The sequence below is a fragment of a genome, unplaced genomic scaffold (assembly GCF_019419815.1).
Source record: "Pyrus x bretschneideri cultivar Hongxiangsu unplaced genomic scaffold, Pyrus_bretschneideri_v1 Contig17, whole genome shotgun sequence".
Classification (NCBI taxonomy): Eukaryota; Viridiplantae; Streptophyta; class Magnoliopsida; order Rosales; family Rosaceae; genus Pyrus; species Pyrus x bretschneideri.
In genome coordinates, this window is record NW_025999468.1 from 480,373 (window position 1) to 499,513 (window position 19,141).

A 19,141-nucleotide genomic window follows, 5' to 3' on the forward strand; every position below is an offset into this window, starting at 1 on the left:
ACAGCTGTTTTGCAAGATGCAAAGAAAATTTTTTGTTTCCGAGTTTTTGCTGTAAATTGTTTTTTTTTATTTAGTTCGTATTAAGATATCATGCTTGACTACTTCCTCAATTTCATCATCACCCCTCCTTACAACTTAACGTCCTTTGACAAGTTCTTTGCTGCAATTGATCAAAACAAAAAATTATTTGCTGCAAACTTAGCAGCATTTGCATCTCTGGGCCCATCAAATATACCAAAAATCACCTGCAGAGTTATTGATTTTGTGCATTTTTAGGTTTAAAATCAATTGTTTTTTTATTGGTTTGAGGATGAATGGTTGTGAAAACTTGGATTCATAGAGGATTTAAGGTTTACGGCTGCTTAGACAACATAATATTATTCAAACTTATTTTATTGTTTCATCCGTAGTTCGAATCACACACATTTTGATCTCTCATTTTCACTAAAATTGTCATTTATATAGGGGGTGTAGTCAAATTAGGATTTGATAGGATTTTAATAGACTTTAAAATCTGGGTATAGTCAATTAGAGTTTTAAAAGAGGATTTTAAAAGATTTTGAAATTATGGTGTAGTCAAATTAAGATTTAAGAGGATTTTGAAGAATACACCTAAATCCAGGGGTAATCGATTTAAGATTTTAAAAATACATTCAAATCTAGGTATAATGAGAATGTCAAAGATTTATTAGGATTTTAATGGCCAAGGGATTTTGAGGGATTTGAAGGTGGGTGGTATAAATACAAAGTGCCATCAAGAATCCAACCCTACCCCATGTGATTTCTTTTCACATTCATCACAGAAGTGGAACAATTTTGTCTCTCATCTTCCTCTATCGCCACAAGGTATTGTAGTATCTTTATGAAACTACAAAACTATTTGGGTGTGGCCAAATAGAAAATTCATGATCTGTTATTCTTTTGTTGTATCTTTATGAAACTTACAGAACTTTTAATTTTTTTTAAAGAAAGGCCTGAGAAAGTTGCTGGTATTATACATATCCTTCTGTACTCTATGGAATGCCTTTATACATTTGTTTTGCCATGCTTTATGGGATTGTGTTACTCTGTCTTTTACATTTTTTTTCCTTCCACTTGTTTCTTCGTAATTATATGTAGCAACGTAATTTTCATGGATTTAAAAGAACTTATAAAAGTGAATAATTCAACATCTATTGGGAAAAGTTGACAGAAAATGTATATATGAATCTGTGTTCTCTTTATGTATGGAACATAGAGAAAACAGACCTTAGGAAACATTGCGCAACTGAGTCATGAGACTTGGAGTTTTTATTTGCAGCCAGTGTTGGCATCCTTAAATGTCTTTTGAATTACCGATTTAAGATATACAAGTTAGGAAGATCTTGGGTTCTGTTAGATAGTTCATAAGAAGATTTACATGATCTTTGAAAATGGACAACTGGTATTGTGAGGACAAGCTAATCAAATAATATTGGAAGGATGAGGTATCTGTGCCTTGTGCCCTTGCAGATTTGAGTGGTTTCTGAGGAGCTTTTAATTGGGTTCTTTTGATTTAGTTGTCTTGCTCTACTATTCTTCTAAAGTTGTTTGCATTGGGTTGAGTTTTATGCTTAATGTCATGTGTTTATTGGGTTTCCTGAACAGCCGCAAAAATGAAGATGCGTGTGGGATGAGTTTATCCCATATATTTTTCATTTAGTTTGTTATGTTTTGATCAAACATGTGAATATCTCTTCATGTAGGAATTATTTGTACATTATATGCTGGTAGTGAGCAAATTATAATCTCGTAATGTTATGTGATAGATCATCCCACACGCATTGTGTAGTTTATATAATGTCTCAATCAAGCATGGAAGCGAAAGGTGGGGAAGAAATGGAAGTGGACGAAGTGGATGAAGTAATGGAAGTGGAGCAAATGGTGGAAGAACGAATTGAAGAAGAAGAAGAAACTGATGAAGAAGAAATTGAGGAAGAAGAACTTTATGAAACCATTAAATATTTATTGATGGCAATTCAAGCTGTAGTCCACGTGCTAAAAGAGTTTATAATTACATTTGGACAACCTATTGAACGTCCTTTAAATCGACGATCAATTACTATGGAAGGATATAATTATATACAAAAAGTATTGAAAGAGGACCACCTAGAGGATTTTCGGCAAATGTATAGAATGTATCCTGATGTGTTTGTGAAGTTATGCACGATTATTAGAGAAAAACACTCTTACGAGATACAAAATTCATTTGCATAGAAGAAATGCTTGCAACATTTTTGCTTATTGTTAGACACAATAGTAGATATTGTCTACTACGTGACACATTTGGGCAATCACATTGGACTATCAGTAGAAATTTTAACAAAGTTTTGAAGGCATTGAACACAATAGCACCAGAGATGATGCCCAAACATGGATTAGCAGTGCCATCTAAAATAAGGGAAAGTACGAGATTTTACCCTTACTTGAAGGTACATATAGTGTGTCGTTTTTTTATTTTTTATTATGTATCATTCTAATTTATTCCAAATGATAAACTTAACACTATGTTAGGATTGTATTAGAGCTATTGATGGCACACATATCCCAGCATCAGTGTCCAGATGCGATGTAAGCAATTATCGTAATCGTAAGGGTGACATAAAGTGCCACAAGGTATCAAATGATGCTTTGACAAGAAGGTGACTTAAAGTGCCACAAGGTATCAAATCATTATTTATCATTTTCATTATTATTTAATTTCTCATTAATCCATTGAGTTGCATACTAAAATATATATTATCAGGTAAATTTTTTATAGTAGATTGTGGATTTCCAAATAGACGTCAGTTCTTAGCTCCTTATCAAGGAATCCGATATCATCTCCAAGAGTATAGTGGTTCAAGTCGTGAGCCTAGAAATGAAAAAGAGTTGTTCAATCTTTGTCATGCTTCTTTAAGAAATGTCGTTGAGAGGATTTTTGGTATTTTAAAATCACGATTCCTGATTTTAAGGATTGCACCTCCATTTCCATATGCAACACAAGCGGAGGTAGTATGATGAATCTTCTTCGTCTCCACCATTGTCAGTTTTAGAAGGGGATCTTGACCAAGATTTTCAAACACAAGAACAACAACGGAATATTGCTAATGAATGGAGATATAATATAGCTTTGGACATGTGGAGAGATGCTCATAATGATAACAATGTGAATGGAGGATAATGAGTCACAAATAATTCTAGTGCGGTAGTGATGAATTTCTGATGATGTTCTTGTAATGTTAGGTTTTGTGGTCGCGTTTGAGAAAGCAAAAAAGAAAGAAGAAAATATTACTTGTAATGATGAATTTCTGACTAATATAAGGTTTTGTGGTTGTGTTTGAAACTTGGAATTTGGAATTTCATCTAATTTCTTAGCTACTACGATTACATTATTATTTTGTGTATTTGAGTTCATGATTGTGCTTGCTAACACTTCAAATTTATTGTTAATGGATCTCATTTGTTTCAAAACGTTTATGTTTCTTGTGCATGATTTCATTTTATGTTATAAGATTCAACTAATAAATCCTAAGAAATCCACGAAAGAAATCCATACAAATACATAGAAATCTATAATAGAAATCCATATAAATCTGTCGAAATCCATATAGAATTGAGAGTCTTTTAAAATCCTTTAAAATCTGTCACTTAAAAAAAGTCTATTAAAATCCTGTGAAATCCAAATCAATTACACCCCCCTTAAATTAACAACTTCCAATCTTAATTTGTAATAGTGAAATAAAAACACTACATATGAGAAAAAAGAGGGAAATTCTAAAGTGCCGATGAGTGAAATTAAAACCCGTATCATTGCGTGGGCAATTATTGCTAGTAGTAGCTAAATTTTATTCCCTACAACTATATCCAATAGGCACCTTCAATTAACCAAAATAATAATTCTGTCTTTAAACATTTTAACATTTCAAATGGGTCCCTAAACTTTTGATAATTTCACTTTGGCCCCTGAACTTTCAGTAATTCACACAATTGCCCCAAAACTGAAAAAAATTCACCGTTTAGTCCCTGGTATGAAACCAGCAGGCTTCAGGTCTATTTTCCCAGAATTTTAACGTATATTATCATGCCAAAACACAATCCGACAATAGTATAACTCATTTCTTCCATACAAACGTCCTTTAAAGTCCAAATTTGATGTGTTTTGAATCAAACATCATATTCTCTAAATCTCATTCATATGAAACTTGTAGAAAATCTCAGCAATCTGATCATATGTAAATCTTTACCTTAATGTTTCAAAAATCGTTCTCCAATCATCAAATAGGCTTCAAAGCCCTCAAATTGTGCAAGAACAAGCTTGAAATTGAAAATTTGAGTCTAGTTAACCATAAACCCCAATATGAACCAATTATTCAAACTAAAGTAATCCTCAAAATTTACCTTCAAACGTTGGGTTCAATTCACTGAGCATGTAAGTGAAAACAGTTCGTCAATCAGATTCCCAATTCGAAAAATGCTACAAACTCGTGGTCTCACCTACTTTCAACCTATCACCTCCAAATAATCCTTACTCTCATGTAAAATTATCACCCATTTAAAAAGAATCATAAATTGTAAAAATTGAAGACACTTCAAAATTAATAACAACACTTTATAAGTACTTTAAAAATTTATGGTCTTACACAAAGAACTTTTGCTTAAGATTCATTGGGAGCGGACATGCAATCCAGTCTGAGAAAATCACTCCCGGACTACATTGTGCATATTGAAGATTTTAACAGGGCAAATCATGGAACATGTCTTTTTTTTCTTGTCTTATTTTTTGCAAGTTATTTCAAGAGCCAGGCCACCGTCTCAAATCCGATAATTGCACGAGTAAGCTCGAAGCAAAGATTCCTTATGGGTTTAAATGTTTAAATTCCTAGTACGGGAGTAAGGGATGATAAATTTAGGAGGTAATATTTCTTTGAATCAATATTACTAAAGGGGTTTTTTCACTAAATACTTTGTCCCGAGCCTACAAACTTACTTGCATTCTACTCCGTTGCTTATTCCATTATTTAAAGTTCATTTACTTCATAAACATTTATCGGATTAAGAATTTTTCATTAAGAAAATGTACAAGATAGGCAAATCTGTACACAAGCATATGCCTATTATCCAAATTCTCAAAAGAGATCAACACAATATATCAGTTTGAGGGAAACAAGCCCTCACCCCTGACAATGAAATATGATTACATAATACTCTTGATCAATGTCATCAGGTTTTGTTACTCGATCAGTGATCTGCTACGCCCACTTAGTTGCATACCGTAGACGATACTACCTTAAGGGTGCATATTCTGATGGAGATTTGCCACCATAGTCACCCATGCATGGAAGAGATGGAGAAGCCTGGAGATGAAGAATTCACAAGGAAACCCCATCGTCTCAAAAGGAATGGACACTAGTAGATGTTATGCACAAGGTGTCCGGCTAGAAGAGAATGGCTAGTAGGGCATCCCGGTGAGATTCCAAACACTTAAACCATATGAGTAACACATGGCGAGTGTTTGAATGAAGGACCACCACCATCACCGTTAGCAAGCATCAGATAAGGAACAAAGTAGCGATAAAGGGGCCCTTCGTCAAGTCCCCACGCTTTGTGCATATCCAACCCTTCAGCAAAGACCACATGGAAACCTTACGGAGGGATGGATATTATAGGACAAGTTGCAAGAAGAAATGAAGAATTTCTTGAAAGTTTATGGAAGGTGATGCGGTTTTCTGGGATTTTATTTTTTTTGTTTTCTGGGATTTTATTTTTTCTCAATAAAAGACTTAGAAAAGGATTAGAGTTAGGCAAGGAAGGCACATGCATCATGGCAAAAAATGGGAAGTGTTTGAAGGAAACCGCTGCTTGATGAGGCTATATAAGGGGAAATCACCAGAAGATCTCACCTTGAAAGTGAAGAGACGCGTATCTCAAGGTCGAAAATACACGAAGATTGAGGATAATTAATAAAACACGTGGAAAAATGTACCACGTAAAACAGAGGCGTTCCTCATTGCGGTAGTGGATCTTTTTTCGCAATTCCAAAGATTATGCGATGGAAATCGAAGCGACTCTACTACCTAGCTCTAAATGATGATCCAAATGTGAATGTAATAATTTGAAGACCAAACGGTACATACTCCAGCTTACGCCGAAAGACATGGTATTTGAAAACAATTCATCCTCAAGGGGAACAAGTTGCCTCTTAGATGGATAGTTAGGGGCGATTGTGGGACCATGATTTTCTGGAGTAAGGCTGATCCGAATATTGTTACCTCAGAAGTCCGGTCATGAACTCACCAGCTCCGGGTAAAACTCAGACGGAGAAGGATGCCATGCTTGTTTCTCAAGACACGTGATTTGATCTGGATATGGACACAATCAAATCCTATAAGTTTTGGAGTCCCTACAACCTAGGGATAAGTGTTCACTACAAGTAAGCACACTTTTAAGAGGATGCAATATCTACTTATTACATATCCTATCGAATTCTCCCAACTGAGAATGAGGTAACTATCCTAAAAAGGTCTCTCTCTTAAGGTATAAATGCACCCATCTAGGGTTCATCTATGGTAACACAATCTATACATTTGAATTCTCTTGCCCACTGCTTGAGTCTCAAATCATTCATTAACTTGACCATTGGAGAACCTTTGGCCTGCATAACCCCCCCCCCCAAGGGTTTGCTTATGGTTGTTTACTATTTTGCAAGTTGTCCCAGACTACATGGATTTGTGTTCAACCACCGCTTACGGAGATGCGCAAATTTGGTTCCAACAAACCCCATGGTGGGATGGTAGGCAGTGCAATCCCTTGTGGCATGATTAAGTATAAGCATTGTGGGCGCGTAAGGCTTTTGGCCTTAATCTTAGGTGTTATTATTTTGTAGGTGCAGATTCGTCAATCAAGGAAATGTGAAAATTTGCATCCACAAATAGCTTCAACAATCACTTTAATTCCCTCACCAATAAAAACATTAAAATAGATTGTTTTCTTTTGTTGCTCAAAACCATGCAATGAATTAGTGATATGCATAGATGAACCAGTATCAAACCACAAAGAATCAGCAGGAATATCAATATGATTTGACTCCTCACATACATATTGTTTAAAAAGAACCCAACGATACAATATATATATATATATATCGGAAGGAAAATATAATGTAGGGAGTTCATAGATCATGGGGAATATTTTCATTTTTCATGGTCACTTTAAATATCTTAATTTATTTAAAAAGAACCTGATTGACAGAAAACAACTGAGCCTTTGAATTTGTAGAAGATCATTTTCAGAAAGCCGGAATTGCATCTCCAATGAGATGTATCACATTTAACAAAGAAAATTAAGTTAACTCAATAGCATGTAAATCAATTCAATAAAATAATAAATTAATCATAAAAATAATGATTAAAACGTAATACTCTCTTGATTGAAGAATAAACTATCTAATTTACTGAACTATAATAATGAGAGAGAGAGGGTGTAGCAAAAACGGAGAGATGTGTAATTGTGAGGTATGTACTATCTCATCCATTGTGCCTTTATTTATAGTGGTATGGAAGGTAAATTCCTTACCTCAATAGGATTAGCAACTCTAAAATGATAATATATAGTCTAAGAGATATGGTAGAATCCCATAAAGATATTACAGATATGATAGGATTTACACGATAACATTCTTAATCTAATAGGACTGCAACATTATTATTATTTTAAAGTTGTGGAGTTTGTTTGTTTGATGGGTGTTTTAGTCCAATTATTTTTTGTGAAGTATTCGGACACCTAACTGGGTGCTTGTATTTAAATATTAGAGATTAAAGATAATTATAAGTTTAGTGGCGCCATAATTTTGTAAGTGAGCGAGAGGTTTTCAGACAGTCAAATCGTTTCGTTCTCTCGCCATTGCAGTAGAGTAAACTTTGCTTCGCTGATAATTTGGAGGGGGATGCCCATCGTTCTATGACCGGGGATTCCTCCTTTTTGAGAAGCATTTCTGTTTCTCATCTCTTTGGCTTGTTGACTTTACTCCGTTTTTTCTTCTTATCCCTCAGCGTTTCCTCAATTTCGAAGGTCCCTTCTCATCTCTCTCTCTCTCTCTCTCTCAACGTTGTGCTTTTTGCTTTAATCGTTCATCATTCCTTCTCTTTGGTGCCTTTTTTTTATTTTTTTATTTTTTATTTTATTCATTTATTTTACAGGAGACGGCATCATCTCCCTGGAACCTACGAGCTTGGTTTGGGTTTCGACGTCAATCCGCCAATTCCGGCGACGTCCAGTTGGTCTCAAACCATTCTCCATAACCTAAGGTACCTTCTAGACCTACTCCATGTCAAAATTTGCTTCAATTTTGTGATTTAATATAATTGGGTGTTACTAAATTTATCATGAATTTGTAGAGTTTTACGTTTAAGGTTCTGGTCTTGGAGAATTATTCATTAAATTTTTGGCTTCTTCAGTTTTGCTGCTCAAAGAAAAATGATCTAGGTTTTAGTTTAGGGAATTTTCAGCAAGTTAACAATTTTTTTGTACTATTGTTTCCAAATAAAATTTTGTGGTCCCCTATAGCTTCTGATGTGTGATCCAGTTGTGGACCATTCTGTGAATTCTGATAAGTTAGGTGGCCAGTCTTCCCCCTATTCAGTTTGTGAATTCTTCCATTATATTTATGGGTTTGGTATTGGTTTTTGATTTTGTCTAGAGGTGGCCTTCATCTATTGTATTTTCTGACAATTTCAACTTCCAGTGATGCCAAATGGATGGTTATATACTCAACAACTTAAGGCACATTTTTGGCGTGATTAAGTCGGCTTTTTGCATGATTACTTTGGACTAATCCAACTGTTCATTTTCCTAATTTCAACCGTCTATGTTTCTAAGGTTTTCACTCTTGCCTCCTTGCAACATTAGGAAATATAACCAAACAATATTTTATGTCTTTTTCCTTTGGTTTTATTTTTTATTTTTAATTCTTTATACTTGTCTGGGGAAAAAGTCAACAAGAAAATGTTTTAGCATAACGATGATCCCTGATAAGGTATATGGGTTCGGCATGCCTGAAAAAATATACGTTGAATTGATCAATGTATTAAAATACAACATCCACTTCTGCAACAAACTGAACTTTTCATGAATTTGTACTATGTCATGGAAGTATCTAAATCGGTGTTGACTGATTTTGGTTTTTCACTGTTTGGCTCAAAAAAATGCATCTTAGATTTTGGTCCATAAACATTATCGAATTTTGATACCTTATACCCCATATATAGTTCGAACTACAGTGAAGGTGCGTTCAATTGATATCTATAAACCTTCCCTTACTGCTTCTTTTTCACTTACAATTACAATAAGCTTCTTCGGCTTAAGTCTTTATTTAATTTGATTTTTCATCATATAGTTGATTAGTTGTTAATTAAAATTCAACCTTTTTACTTAACATTTTAAGAATCCAGATATTTTGCCAAATTGCAATCAGATTAGGATTGCATATAATCTTACATGATAAATATTTTGCTATTTGCATAATAATTCATAGATATTTATATAATTAAGCTGTTTATCTTCCGATAACGCACTCACTGATCACGTGGGTTTTGACTGAATGTGGTAATCGGGTTTTTTTTTTATTTTGTCTCATATTTTTGTATTGATTTTCTGATATCTACAAATATCCTTTAATATATTCTCAAAACTGTTTTCGCTCTTCTGTTTATTGAGGATAGGGATAAAGTTAATTTCCCCTAGGTTACGTTCAATTATTTGCCAATTTCTTTACTGTTGTTCCAGTATTTTTCTCATTTTAAAGGCTCTGAATTGCTTATGAATATACCTTTTTTTATGTTCAGAATTTTCGGTCATTGGCGCAACAAATTTGTTGCTTGACATTTTGAGGTATATAATTCGCATTACTTTTGTTTCAGTTTCTTCAGTTAGATAAAGAGTGGATATGTGTTTGCTATATTCCAAGTATCTTTTGTACGTACATACCAAATGTTATGTTGAGATGGAAAGCTTTTTTTATTAACAGCTGCATGGCTGGGTTTTTATTAACAGTTTATCCATTAATTTGAACTATCAAACTTTTTGTTAATTAGAATTGGCTAATTCTTTTTAAGAATTTGTTTTTACTTGCCACGTTAGTTCTTCTTCGTATAAGTACATAGCATGAGCATGTAGAATGTCATGGACTCATGTCTATGTGTCGTATGATTTGCATAAGAATTACAGAATGGGAGCATGTTGCGATGGTGTAAATGCAACTTTGTATTTGGTTTGTGTGTAAAACTTAGTCCACTTGGTGATTGTTTTCCCATTCTTTTCAACTTCAGTGTTTGCATAACATAGATTGTTGAGGAATTCAACAAAAAGGCTTCCAGATAAAGCCGCTTTCTTATTTCCAAGGTTTGTGCATATTTCTCCATTTTTTAAATGTTTAATTTTTTTAGTTACATTTTTTTTTTTTCTGTTTTATATTATTGTATTTCAAGGCCGACTTTGTTATATTAACTCTGAAATTTGAACACAACTATCTAAAATATAATGTTATTTGGAACTTTCCTAATTTCTGAGTACGCACTGCATTGATTAAGGTTTTTTAAAGAGAGTTTTAACGAAAAGCTCACGGTACTGTTTACTTTAACGAAAAACCACATTTTTATACTAAAAAGTCAATCCTGATACTATTTGGGGCGGATGCCTCCTAAAGAGTATTTGATAGTGCAATCTGTGTTTTTTGAATGAGTTGAAACTGAAAGGTGATTTCTGGGTATTTTCCTTCTTGTTTTTGTATTCTTTCTGGGTATTTTCCTTCTTGTTTTTGTATTGTTTCTATTTATCACGTAGGTCAGTAGCCTATTGGTGCTGTATTGGCCTCTCGGTAATCTAAGCCCTGGTCAAGGAGAGGAATTATCCTGCAAATGCTAAGGTAACCACTGCTTGGATAATTTGGACTTTGACGGAGATATCTACTGCTCTGTGGAATAGTAAATGCGAAGTAATCAGATAATATATATGTATACACTATACACACACAAAGACAAATTATATATATATAGATATCTGTGTGTGTATACATATTTTAGGACAAGCTTATTGGGTTATATGCATTTTTAGCATTGAATATCCTTCTGAGTTTTGTTTCATATGCTCATGTAAAGCACTGTTTATTTGTTCTTTTTTCTATTCTATTTGTTCGTCGTGTTCGTTGGTTCTCAACTTTGTCTGTTCTTATGCTCTTGTAAAGCACTGTGTTGATTATTGTGGTTAAACAAGATTCTGTAGGATGACTGTACTGTTTTGTTGGAGATAGAATTAACATTTTCTTTTAATTACTGGGTTTTTCGTTGCTGGGTTTTAATGGTGCAATCTGGGATTTTGAATTTGTTTAAACAGATAGGTAATTTCTGGGTATTCTTGGTATTTTTCTTCTTGTTTCTGTGAGTGTCATATTTTTGTATTGATTTACTGATATCTACAAATATCCTTTTATTTTCAAAACTGTTTTCGCTCTTCTGTCCATTGAGGATATGGACAAAGTTAATATCTCCTATGTGACGTTCAATTATTTGTCAATTCCTTTACTGTCGTTCCAGTATTTTTCTAATTTCGAAGGCTCTGAATTGCTAATGAATATACCTTTTTTTATGTTCAGAATTTTGGGCCATTGGCGGAACAAATTTGTTGCTTTACATTTTGAGGTATATAATTTGCTTTACTTTGGTTTCAGTTTCTTCAGTTAGATACAGAGTGGATATGCGTTTGCTATATTCGAACTATCTTTTGTATGTACATATCAAATCTTATGTCGAGATGGAATGCTTTTTTATTAACAGTTGCATGGCTGGCTTTTTATTAACAGTTTATCCATGAATGTGAACTATCAAGCTTTTTGTTAATTAGAATTGGCTAATTCTTTTATTAAGAATTTGTTTTTACTCAGCCGTGTTAGTTCTTCATATAAGTACATAGCATGAGTATGTAGAATGTCATGTCTGTGTGTCGTATTACTTGCATGAGAATTACAGAGTGACACCATGTTGCGATGGTGTAAATGCAACTTTGTATTTGGTTTGTGTGTAAAACTTAGTCCACTTGGTGAATGTTTTCCCATTCTTTTCAGCTTCAGTGTTTGAGTGGCGTAGATTGTTACATTAACTTTGAAATTTGGACACTTGCTTTGAATTAATGCTATTTCAAGGCCTACTTTGTTATATTAACTGTGAAATTTGGACACAAGTTTCTCAAATATAGTGTTATTTGGAACTTTCCATATTTCTGAGCAAGAACTGCATTGATTAAGGTTTTTTAAATTTAAGGCAGCGATGTTTGCATGCCCTAATCATATGTGAATTGAGGCTAAAATGGATACAAAGTTTGATGAGATCAATTCAAAGATTTAAATTAGTTTTCTAATCACATTAGTCACTTTGTAAAAAGAAAAGAAAAAAGAGCATCTCTTTCATCAATTATATTTCACATGCATCTTAGTATACATACAGTTCTCAGTTTTCTGTCTTCCTTTATTCTTTTATTTTTTGCGTGTGTGTATTTATCTATCTATGTATAAACACAGATATCGGATACTGCAAATCCCAGTTAGGCTGATAATTTTAACATGCATCTCGTACTCCCTTGCGCAGAGAGGAGATAATCATTACGAGAAACTCAATACAACAACACTTTTATTACTCTTAAAAGCATACTGTGAACCTTGAGCTGAAGTAAGTCCTCAATTTTCATGTACTTTTTATTTGTTGATGTCTAGGTAGTTGGTATTTACATGGTTTTTAATGATTAGATCGCCTAATGTGTATAATTGTGTTGTTTCTGATTTTGATATAAATTCCGTTTAGTTCGCAGTAAGATGAACCATGGCGTGTTTGTATTAATGGTATTGAGTATAATTGGAGAAACTGTTTGTTTAATGTGTACATCATGTTGTGGGATTTTAAAGTCGAAACCACTTGCTTTGAATCTTTTGGAAGAAATTAGTTTTGTAAAGTAATAAGACAACGACATTTCAGGAGGAATGGGATAATCAGTGTTTTTTCTTATTACTGGGTTATGAACCTTATGTCATCAAAGCGCTTCTGACTTGGCCTGGTCCGGTCGCCCTATGCGACTAGCACTTCAAAAGGCAAAACTCTTATCGTAGTTTGGCGTCCTAAAGGGCCTTTAGTCTTTTGATTAGACTAGGGATCACGAGAGAGCAGAGCGTACCGACCTTGCTATTGTCGCAAGTCTTTTTATAGTCGCAACTATTGTCATAATCAACAAGGTTGAAACTTCCAAGAAAAAAATTAGAATTGGGACGAACTAGCTGTACCCCAAACCGACGCAGGTGAACAAGTAGAGTATACTAGGGTGCTTGAGAGAAACATGTCGAAGGAGCACGGCAAAATGGCCTCGTAACTTTTGGAGGAGGGGTGCTCTTTATGTTTTGATTAGGAAAGTGGCACATACCAGGGGGTAGTGACTGTTAATTTAAAAACATAGGACTCTTCTATGTGGTAACACGATGTATATTCTGACACCTGCTCGATGTCAGAAGGTCGGAAGCAGAGGTGTTAGAAGCTTTGAATGGAAGCCCTAGTAAACGTCAACAGTAACTCTAATTGTCCTGCTGTCTTTGACATGGACCCGGTGAAATTGAATTCTCCATGAAGATGCGGAGTACCTATGGGTAGACTCTAAGACCCCATCCACCTTTACTATGGCTTCACAGTCACAACCTTGATCGAATGTGTAGGATAGGTGGGAGGTGGTGGCACACAGCCTATTGGTGCTATTTTGGCTGCTGGGTAATCTAAGTCATGGTCAAGGGGAGGGATTATCCTGCAAATGCTAAGGTAATCACTGCCTGATTGGATAATTTGGACTTTGATAGAGATATATATTACTGTGGAATAGTAAGTTCTAAGTAATCAGATAGTATACATGTGTAAGTGTATATATGTGTGTACATATTTTAGGAAAAGCTTATTGGGTTATATGCATTTTTAGCATTGAATATCTTTCTGAGTTTTGTTTCGTATGCTCATGTAAATCACTATTTTGATTTGTTCTTTTTTCTATATGTTCTCGTCTTCGTTGGTTCTCAATTTTTGTCTGTTCTTATGCTCATGTAAAGCACTGTGTTGATTATTATAGTTAAACAAAATTCTGTAGTGTAACTGTACTGTTATGTTTAAGATACAATTAAGTTTTCTTTTAATTACTGGGTTTTTTTGTTTACGATTAAGTTTTCTTTTAATTACTAGGTGGGTTTTTTGTTTCTGGGTTTTGATGGTGCAATTTAGGTTTTTGAATTTGTTTAAACAGAAAGGCAATTTCTGAGCATTCTTGGTATTTCTCTTCTTGTTTCCTTTCTGTTTATCCCTTACGCGAAACAATTTCAGACCTTTTCCATCATAGTGTCCATTGTTTGTTTGTTTTCTTTTGTCCCTGCCTTTCTGATTTCTTAGTTGTTAGTTTGTAACGTGGTATTCATTGTTTTAGTTGTGTACTCTATTGTTTGCCATGGGTGAAATATTAGAGAATATGTCACTTATGACATAGTAAGTGAAGGCAGCCCATTGATTCTCTTAAATTGATTTCTTTTACTTTCTTCTTTTGTACTTTTTTGGAGTGATTAAAAAGTGATCTCCGAATTTGTCTTGAATCTATGATTTGAAGGCTCTTTGTCATCAAAAAAATGAAATCAAAACGGATCCAAAGTTTTCTATTCAAATTCCAAAGTTAGTTCAACAATGTCCACTCTAAGACGATTTGACCAGTCACTTGCATTTAGTGCACAAAGAAGTGATCATACATATTGCTTTTTCATTGATCACGAAAGTAACAAAGTCAAACATGTTTGAGTTTTCCACCCTTTTGGTTGGATAATCTTTTCATTTCTAAAGTCATACTTCTTGGGTAGTGATATAAAAAATGTTGGGGAAACTTTGCTCCTAATGCGTTCGTGTAGGTTGGCACTACCCAAAAAGTATGACATCACTACCCAAAAAGTATGACTTTAGAAATGAAAAGATGATCCAACCAAAAGGGAGGAAAACTCATACATGTTTGACTTTGTTACTTTCGTGATCAATGAAGAAGCAACATGATCACTTCTTTGTGCACTAAATGCAAGTGATTGGTCAGATCGTCCTAGGAGTGGATATTGTTGAACCAACTTTGGAATTCAAATAAAGAATTTTGAATACAACCAAATATCTCTAAGGATCATTGCCTTTTGCTTTGATTTTGATTTCATTTTGTTGATGACAAAGAGCCTTCAAATTATAGATTCAAGACAAATTCAGAGATCACTTTTTAATCACTCTAAAAAACAAAACAAAAAAGTAAAAAAAAACCAATTTAAGAGAAGCAATGGGCTGCCTTTACTCACTAAGTGGCAAACAATAGAATACAATACACAACTAAAACAATAAGTACCACGATACAAACCATCAACTAAGAAACCATAAAAGCAAGGACCAAACAAAACAAACAAACAATGGATACTATGATAAAAAAAAAGGTCTAAAATTGTTCCGCGTAAGGGATAAACAGAAGGGAAACAACACAAAAAAAGAAGAGAAATACCAAGAATTCCCAGAAATTACCTTTATGTTTAAACAAATTTAAAAACTCAAATTGCACCATCAAAACCTAGTAATTAAAAGAAAAACTTAGTCGTATCTTCAATATAACAGTACAGTTACACTACAAAATCTTGTTTAACTACAATAATCAACCGTGCTTTGCATGAGCATAAGAACAGACAAAGCCCTGATCTTTAAGTTTTTAATCACGCACGATGCATATCGGGCCTCTCTGAGAGTATTTTCACCAAAGAAGAAAGCCCCAATGCTCAGTGCTAAAACGTCGGCATCAAGTATTTTCCTTGCTAAAAAATAAATAAATAAACTAGATGTTACAAGGTTAAACAATGCACGAAGAAATGAAAGAAGTTTCGATCAAATTAGGTGAATTACGAGAAAATTTCTAATCAAATTCAAAATAAAAAATTAAAAACCTTTGAAATAATTTTATGCGTTTTTCTTGATTGTATTTAACGAACTCTTTAATCCTAAACCCAGATTTCAACTTTTATGCCTTTTTCTTGATTGTATTTAACAAACTCTTTAGTCCAGATTTCAAAAGGTAGGAATATGGGGAAGATGATTGTTGAAGGTTCAACAGGTTGATGAACAACAACTGCCCACCTTCCCCTATTTGATTCGATATTGCAGGGAACTCTTTCGGATCAGAGTGCATTGATTCTAGCACTACGCCGATACACACAATCCCTGCCTTCATTTTTCCATTCACTAATCTACATAAATCATAACTCATCACTTCAACAAAATTAACTAAAACATATACCAACCTTAACAAATAGACGAGAAAAGTAGCAGAAATTGGTTACACGGCGCGGAGGATGATAAGTGCAAGGCAGCGTGCGCTGTCTATATATAGTAGGAGGAATACGAAGCGTTTCACACTAGGGTTTTGTGGCCTTCATTTCCCAAAACTACCCTTCAAATCCATCACGCTGGCCTTTAATTTTCAGCGAGTCTACATCCAGCCCAGATGATTTGCTGAAAATAATATTTCAGCCCACTTGACCCAAATTAGTTCTCACAATTTTTTTTTTCTTCAAACAAAGGATATTATTATTTCTATTAATTAATGAAATCCTATTTGTCAACAATTAATAAGAATCTAACCTAATCTTACTAACAAGTAAAGAGGAATATCACTAGACCGTAGCACTAAGTGGCAGATTAGTTCTTACAATCTATGTATCCCAAGTCATATCTAGTGACATGAAATTATGACATCATATAATATAAACCTGTTGTTCTCTTTATTATCATCTGAAGGTTATACTTAGTAAAATTTATTTGATTTACAGGCGGTTTAGCTGTCTATATATTGCAACAAATAATATTTTCTTTATAAATCGTCAATTTGTTTGATTCATGTAAGGAATTAAGCAACGTCCGAAAGATCAATACATCTTAGTTGAACTCATTGGTGCAATGTGAATTCAAGATTCCCCTAAATACAATAAATATTTTTTTTATTAAGCCTTACACATTCAGTGGTAAAATAAACATTTCAAGTGGAATGCAACGTTATTCTATTGGGGTTTGGATATAGACCCCTCATTTTTAAATGTCATAGACTAAACATCTATTGTTTTTGAAAATTTGATTAAACATTTTCCCTACAATTTTGGTCTTTAATTGCATTTCATTTTATTTTATTAGAAAGATATTCATGTTATTTCTTTACTGCATTCCCTTTTTTTCCTCCTGTTCTTATGCATCTCTTATTATGATGATTTCAGATATTTTTTTTTTAATTTTTTATTAAAATATTTATTTTAGTAAATTAAAATAGAATGTAAAAACAAGTCGTCGTTAGGTACGTTTGGTTACTTTTACGATATATTTGAATTTTGGTACATTTGGCTTCTTGGTACACTTGAATTTTTGGTACATTTGGTTTCTTGGTACATTTAATTTTTGGTAAATTTGAATTTTTGGTACATTTAACTTTTGGTACATTTGAATTTTTGGTATGTTTGTTTTTTTTTTTTTTTTTTACTAATAATGAGGAACTACTTTAATTGTTTAATAAAAAAAATTATAGAAAGAGTCATTAAAATGTAGGAGGTTAAATTACTTTAATTAATTGATTTTTTTAGAAAGAGTCATTAAATCGTAGGAGTTTAAAAGGGAAAATTAAATTTTCTAGATTGTAGGCAATTAGTTACAAGGTGAAGTGAAGGTGCCTTTAAACTAATTATATGTAATTTAAAAAATAGAAAAATGTGATGTGGCAAATGGTCAAAGCCTCTTAATCAAATCCTAGAAAAGAACCAATGTTTCATCTAAAAAGTATTGAAAAAATCCAGGGGATTCTAATTTCTCCCACAGTAATTTGCGCTCGTCGTTCATTGGTCTAGAACAAATGTACAAACATACCCCTAGACCGTAGTGCTAGAGTAGCCTAGCCCACTCTTTACAAATCAAAGTTTATAGCAAACTTTAGTAAACTAGAAAAAAAAAACACTACTAGAGTAGAAACTCAAGAAAACTACACTCTAAGCGAGATGTATTCAATTGGGAATTTAAGAGATTTTAATGAATTTATAAATTCATGGATTTTTATGAAGTTTAACTGATTTGTAGAGATTCCATGTAAAATTTTGATTTAATTCCCTCAAAATCTCATGGGGAGAGGTGAGATTTGTGGATACTTAAAATACACTACAAAATCTCTCCAATTCCATCATTCCTCAACTTTTCCAAATTCTTTAATTAAAGAGAAAATTATAATTAGATGCCTCATTTTAGACTTTTGTGGACTAAACATTTATGCTTTTTGAGTTTTTTTATTAAGCTTTTGAAACATTTGATTAAGATACTCAGACTTGAACTACTTCAGATTAATTGAAATTAATTTACATTTAAATATCTACTATATAATTTAAATAATTTCAACTATATTTAAGTCTAAAAATTTAAACTTTTCAAATCTAAATGTACACCCACGCCAAATGGAAACATACCAACATTAAATGAAAACCTACCAACGTCAAACGAAAATGTACCAACACCGAATTAAAACGTACCCATTTATAAACTATATTAAAATGAATATTCATCTTTTTGGAATGTTTAAAAATATGTTTGATTCATACACAATGCTCTAAATAGTCTTGTTTTTTGGTAAATAAGTCTCTGGAACAACTTTTAGTTGATCAGAGATAAATCCTTATTATTGTAGATAATGCTAAATAATAACGATAAATCATATAATTTTGAATTAACAAAAAGGCTATTGTCAGTTGATTAATAACTCTTTCTATAAAAAAAAAATTAATTAAAGTAATTTAAACTTTTAAATGTTAATGACTCTTTCCATAAAAAAAATATATTTAATTATAGTAATTCCTCATTATTAGGACAAAAAGTAATAAAACTTATGCTTTAAAAACAAATGTACTAAAAATTCAAATGTACCAAAAATTCAAATGTACCAAGAAGTCAAATGGACCAAAAAAATCAAATGTGCCAAGTAACTAAATGTACCGTTACAATCAAATGTACCAATAGAACCAAACGTACCTAACAACAAGAATTGTACATTC

The 19,141-nt window shown here is 33.1% G+C and overlaps 2 long non-coding RNA genes and 2 other non-coding genes across 6 annotated transcripts; 2 read left to right on the forward strand and 2 right to left on the reverse strand.

Annotated features, from left to right (window-relative positions):
- Positions 1–7,512: 7,512 nt before the first annotated feature.
- Positions 7,513–12,966, forward strand: LOC103956975. 3 transcript variants are annotated; one of them, XR_007257285.1, is made up of 6 exons: positions 7,513–8,067; positions 8,196–8,303; positions 9,840–9,885; positions 10,323–10,918; positions 11,645–11,690; positions 12,633–12,966. It is a non-coding gene; the product is annotated as an uncharacterized LOC103956975 (long non-coding RNA). The 3 variants fall into 3 exon arrangements; XR_007257284.1 differs by having other exon boundaries at positions 10,323–11,690; XR_007257283.1 differs by having other exon boundaries at positions 7,517–8,067; positions 10,323–12,966.
- A 2,511-nt stretch (positions 12,967–15,477) lies between these two features.
- LOC125476101 lies at positions 15,478–16,412 on the reverse strand. Its single transcript, XR_007257436.1, has 2 exons — positions 16,367–16,412; positions 15,478–15,883 (listed from the first exon to the last, which is right to left on the reverse strand). It is a non-coding gene; the product is annotated as an uncharacterized LOC125476101 (long non-coding RNA).
- LOC125476114 lies at positions 15,787–15,918 on the forward strand. The gene has a single exon (XR_007257442.1). It is a non-coding gene; the product is annotated as a small nucleolar RNA snoR134 (small nucleolar RNA).
- On the reverse strand, positions 16,145–16,293 carry LOC125476115. Its single transcript, XR_007257444.1, has one exon. It is a non-coding gene; the product is annotated as a small nucleolar RNA snoR135 (small nucleolar RNA).
- Positions 16,413–19,141: the final 2,729 nt, after the last annotated feature.